This window comes from Hippopotamus amphibius, chromosome X, assembly GCF_030028045.1.
Source record: "Hippopotamus amphibius kiboko isolate mHipAmp2 chromosome X, mHipAmp2.hap2, whole genome shotgun sequence".
Lineage (NCBI taxonomy): Eukaryota > Metazoa > Chordata > Mammalia > Artiodactyla > Hippopotamidae > Hippopotamus > Hippopotamus amphibius.
Genome location: NC_080203.1, coordinates 93,426,502 through 93,431,698, shown reverse-complemented (window position 1 = coordinate 93,431,698; position 5,197 = coordinate 93,426,502). Strand labels below are relative to the sequence as shown.

Sequence of the window (5,197 nt, the reverse complement as noted above, 5' to 3'; positions counted from 1 at the left end):
TTTTAAAAATATAAATAGTGGATGATCCCAATAACGTCCATCAATTGTTTCTGTCTACTGCCTTTTTTTTTTTCTTTTTTTTTTTTTCTGGTAATAGATTCCATTCTTTGGACCATAAGGATGATGGACACATGATCCAAGCTGAATTGACCATGGTACCTCATCCCTTGGCCAAGCTCACTGTACTTAGTCCTGCCATTTATCATCTTTCTGGAATCCTTCTCCCCTCCACAATCTGGCCATTCAACCCTCCCATCCTTTTAGGCTTTACCTTGGGCTTTAGTAGTGTTTATATTCTGTACTGCAGAGTTGCATGGATTTTATGTTCTCTGCTGACTTTGCACTCATGTCCCTAATGCTATACACAGGAAAATCTTTAGGGAGGCATCTGGCTCACTAGCAAAGGGATGTAAACCTTTCCCAGAAGTCCCCTAGCTGACCTTTTACACTTCACTGGCCAGAACTGGCACCAATCACTGGTCAAGGAAAAGAGTGTTGTGGTAACTTTTATAAACCAATCATGGCTCATCTCCTAGTGCTGGCCCACCCTCCCTGAGATTAAGGGTCCTCTGTTGGAGACTTGATCGGTGTTGGGGTTCTGTTAGCAAGAAGATAGGAGACTGCCTGCCAAAAGTATCTGTCACAGAGTGTGAGCTCAAGAGGATAGACTTCTTGTGGTTTCCTCTGTCTGATCCTGGCTTCCTTCAACTTGTAGGCCACCTCATCCAGACCTTCATTTTCTTCCTCTGTTCACCTCCTGTTGCATTATATTGGACCAGTTTGTGGCTTCTAGCCCATCTCCTAGAAGGGGAACAGCTCTGGTGAAAAGGAACAGATGTGGCAAAGAAAGGTAAGCGAACAGTTTCAAGTCACTTTTTGCATGTTCTGCCTGCCTTCTTGCAGGAAGCATTAGGTAGGAAATAGCTAACATACAAGGCCACGTAACATAGGGATAGGAGCTGGAGTCTAGAGGCAGATTTTCTGCATTCAAACTCCAGTGTCAATAGTTAACAGTTGTGCTAACTTTGGCCAAGTAACTAAACTCTCTGTGCCTCAGTTTATTGTGTACATTATAGGGTTGTTGTGAATACTGGAATGAGATAATAAGTACAAAACCCTTAGTATAGTGCTTGCACATAGTAAGTACTCACTAAATATTATGAGTTATTACTCTATTATTCACACTACTAGAAACATCTGGAAGGAAACAGTACTGTGTCTGAATGGTGGCTTTCAGGGAATTTTTAATTTTCTTCCTTACACTGTTCTGCTACAATGAAGCATGTATTGCTTTGACAATTAGAATATGATACATCAAATTTCATTAAAATTAAATCAATATTCCTACCCTCAAATCACCATGAAACTCAAGAATGGTCTTAAATGGGAACATTTGAAACCATCAAAAAGAATACATGTTACTGGATATCAGCATGACTACAGCGTGGGCAGTCACCACACCTCTTAGATTCCACTTAAGCCAGAGAAATCCTGGGCCAGTATTTCACAGGATTCCTGGGAGAAAGTGATGAAATGATGGATGAGAAAATATTTTGCAAGACTGGAAGCACATATGGACAGATAGGATCAAGATAATTAGCCTCAGATCCTTTGAGTTTGGCCAGGCAAAATGAGACTGGGGTGCTAACAGCTGAGCTTTCCGAATGGGCAGGACTTGGGCACAGAGTTATGAGGCTGGAGGGCAGTTGGGCCTTTTGAGTTGAGACTGGGGCTTGGGGAGAGTGGTACTGGGGCCTGTCCTAAGGGCATAGGGAAGATAGGAGGAAGGGAACTAGCATTTGTTAGCCACCTGGAACTGTCGTTACTTTACATAAAATTTCAAGGAACTTAATCCTCACCCACAATTCTGTGAAGTGGGGTTTTCAGTCCCCAATTAAAGATGTGTGAATTGAATCTCAGAAAGGCAAAATGTTTTCTCAAGGTCCCAGGAGACAGGAGCATGGATTTATGGATTTAAACCATATGGATTTTATCTTTACAATGTTGGGACCTTTATCTTATGTTATACCATGTTCCCTGTGGGTAGAGGTGACCATACATCTTGGTTTGCCCTGGGCCAGTCCCAATTCATACCTGCATTCATGGTGTAATAATGAATAGCTTCTTTTTACTTTCAAAAGTGTCCCAGCTTGGATGATACATTGTATGGTTACCTTACTAATGGGGAACAGCAATGGGGGACAACCAAGTCAGAGGGCTTCACTCTCTGGTCCCTCTCTCTTCCTCGAAATGCAGTATAACTTCTATGCTTTCTTCTTTGATCAACAGACTCAGTTCAGCTTTGCCTTCTTGTTAAGAATAACAGCTACCATTTTTGAATTCTCATTTAATCCTCACAACCCTATCATTAGTCCCAATTTAAAGATGAAGAAGCAGGTACAGAGGGACAAGTGACTTGCCTAAGGGTCCAAAGCAAGTAACTAGTAGAGGCAGGGCTTCAACACAGGTCTGTTTGACTCTCTAATCCAGGACCTACTGGAGAATCTCCATGTGAACTTTCCCAAACCACAGGGCATAGGATCTATGATAATGTCATACTAGGACACTACACAACACTCTGATTTCACTCCCTTTTCTGTAGTAGAGGGAGGAAAAGTTCATGGTATCCCTGTTCCCTTCTAGATGGTCTTAAAATCCCCCAATATAGTCTGCACTACAAATTTCAGAGAGACTTCCTATCATTGGAGTAATGCCTTCAGACCTTGTGCCCAAGTCACCAACTCTTGGGTGCCTCTTACCATGTTTTTTTGGTTTGTTTGTTTTTTTGTTTTCCCGTTTGAAACAATTTATTAAAAGACAAAAAGCATTTCCAGGAAATTATCCAATTTGGAAAATGAAAAATCTAACCCATGGTAAGAAAAATACAAATCACACACTGAACAGAGGAGAATAAAAATGGCAACCAATCTTTATAGGAATTAAGACAACACCATGGGCTTATAAAAACTTCCTAAACATATCCTGTATTATCATATGTAGAAAACTATAACTAAAGTAAGGTAGTTTTTATTAGTTGCATAATCTAAAAATATGACTAAATTTTGGACTTCATCTCTAAAAGGACCTCAGTTGTCATTGAAATACACATTTCTTTGAGACAGTGGGCAAAGTTCCCATTTATGGGAAATATGTTCTTTTTTCCACAGTGAAACTGAGAAAAATTATATCAAATGAGAAATCTTTTTCTCTAAAGTAATCTTAAATACCTCAATAATGCAATACTTGGGAAATGTAACTTTTCAACTCAGACTTGAAAAGGTTATTATGAAACAATCATACAGAAATCTTATTGCTCGGCACCAGATTTTTCAAAAATTAAAGAATTGTTTGAACCACCTTACTGTTCTCAAATCCTATTTTTTCACATAGTGCTGCTTTTATTTTCTGAAGGTAGACTGTTCAACCTAATGACAATCTAGACTGAACCCTGCAATGTAGAAGCAAGTCACAGTTCACGTCAAACCAAAAGAAATGATCAATCTGTTTTGTCAAAATCATATGAAAATATTTGTAACAATTAACTAGGATTTATCTGTGGCCAATGAAGGACCCACAGAACGCTGTCTTATGGCATTCTGTGCAAAGTCTTTCTTTGTTCCTTCTTTGCTTTCAGATTCCTTTTCTGAAACATCCTCTTCATCAGCCTCTTGTTCTTCCTCCCCTTTTTTCAAAGGTTGAGAAGATTCTGGTAATAATTTTTTGGAAGGGTATGGCTGTGGTCTGCGCCTTTTTGAAGGACAAAGGCAATCTGCCACAAATATCAAGCAAAGTCCTAATAATAGTCCCGAAAGAGTTGCGGAAGCAAACACTGTATATGATCCCCAAGCCAGTAATCCAAGGTTTTCGATAAAATAGTTATGGCAAGTAAAATAGAACCTGGACCAAACCTTGATGAAACGGGTTCAATACTTTTCCACTATTTTTCACTTATAAAGTTTATGAAGTCCTTCTTAATCCTTGGGCCCTGATAGCGCCTAAATTCACCATCTTTACAATCATAAATAGTAGGAAGAGCAGTTATGATAAATCGCCTGCTTAGCCCTGGCTGCTCTGTGACATCTACTTTTGCAACAGTAACCTCAAGATCTTCTCCCCATTCTGCAAAACTTTCCCATTCTGGTTGAAGATTCTGATAAGCATGACACCATGGAGCATAAAATTCTATCATCCACTCTCCTTGCAGCAACTGTCTCCAGTTCTCGTCCGTGATGACGCGCACGTCGCTCCGCCGCCCGTGGGTCCAGGGAGCGCCCCAAAGCAACAGGAGCAGCACTGCCACAGGGATCCTGAGACTCCCGGAGGGCTTCATGTCTGCCACTCACCCACACACAACAAGCGCGGCAGCCCCTAAGAGGCGCGGCAGTTCCTCACTTCCTCCCGCGCGGGCTGATCTGCTTGTGCGCATGAGCGCGGCAGGGCTCGTACCATGGCTTTCTTACATGAAAATCCCATGGAACAACTGTCCTGATATTCATCCCATCTCCTTCCTAAGTTAAGCAGGTAGTGGACTTGGGGTTTTGAAGAATCGGTCCACTCACAGGAGAGCCCTGGGAAAATACAAGCAGGAATCTTCCCTTTGGGGAAGAATTTGATCAGAGCCAGGTGGAAGGTCAAGGACAAACTCAAAGGCCTGAGTGAAGTTCCAAGAGGACCCCAGTCCTAAAAAATTGCTGGAGTTTTGAGCAGAGAAACTGAGCCAAAAGACCGGGCCTTTGTAGCTAGTTGATACCTGGAGCCTGGAGAGAATTACAGAAGAAAGAAAGAAAGGAAGGAAAGAAATAGGAATGGTTGCAATTTGGAGACCAGTCTCAGGTCTACTGGGAAAGACTAGAATAAGGAGAAGGAGGTGATGAATGACAAAAAGCCTTTTTAGTAGCCTGACATATTTATTTAATAGAAATAATCAATAGGAACAGATATAAACACAAGGGACTGCACAATTCTCAAGCTCAGAGGCAGCAACAACCTACTTTCTCCTTCCTTCAGCAGCAGCATTTTTATCCAATAAGTTAGCTTTCTCCACTTCTTTCACACTCGGAAGAAAAAGTAGGTGCTGCTTGTCCTAACAAGAGCCAACAGGAAGTGCTCAGTGGCATCACTGTCTCATAAGCTACTCCCAGAGAATTCAGCTCTTAGCCCCTGGCTACACTTTGCCAGCCCCAGGGGTTATGGCATG

At 41.5% G+C, this 5,197-nt stretch overlaps 1 pseudogene; it reads right to left on the bottom strand.

Annotated features, from left to right (window-relative positions):
* Positions 1-3,542: 3,542 nt before the first annotated feature.
* On the bottom strand, positions 3,543-4,330 carry LOC130842560 (thioredoxin-related transmembrane protein 1-like; annotated as a pseudogene).
* Positions 4,331-5,197: the final 867 nt, after the last annotated feature.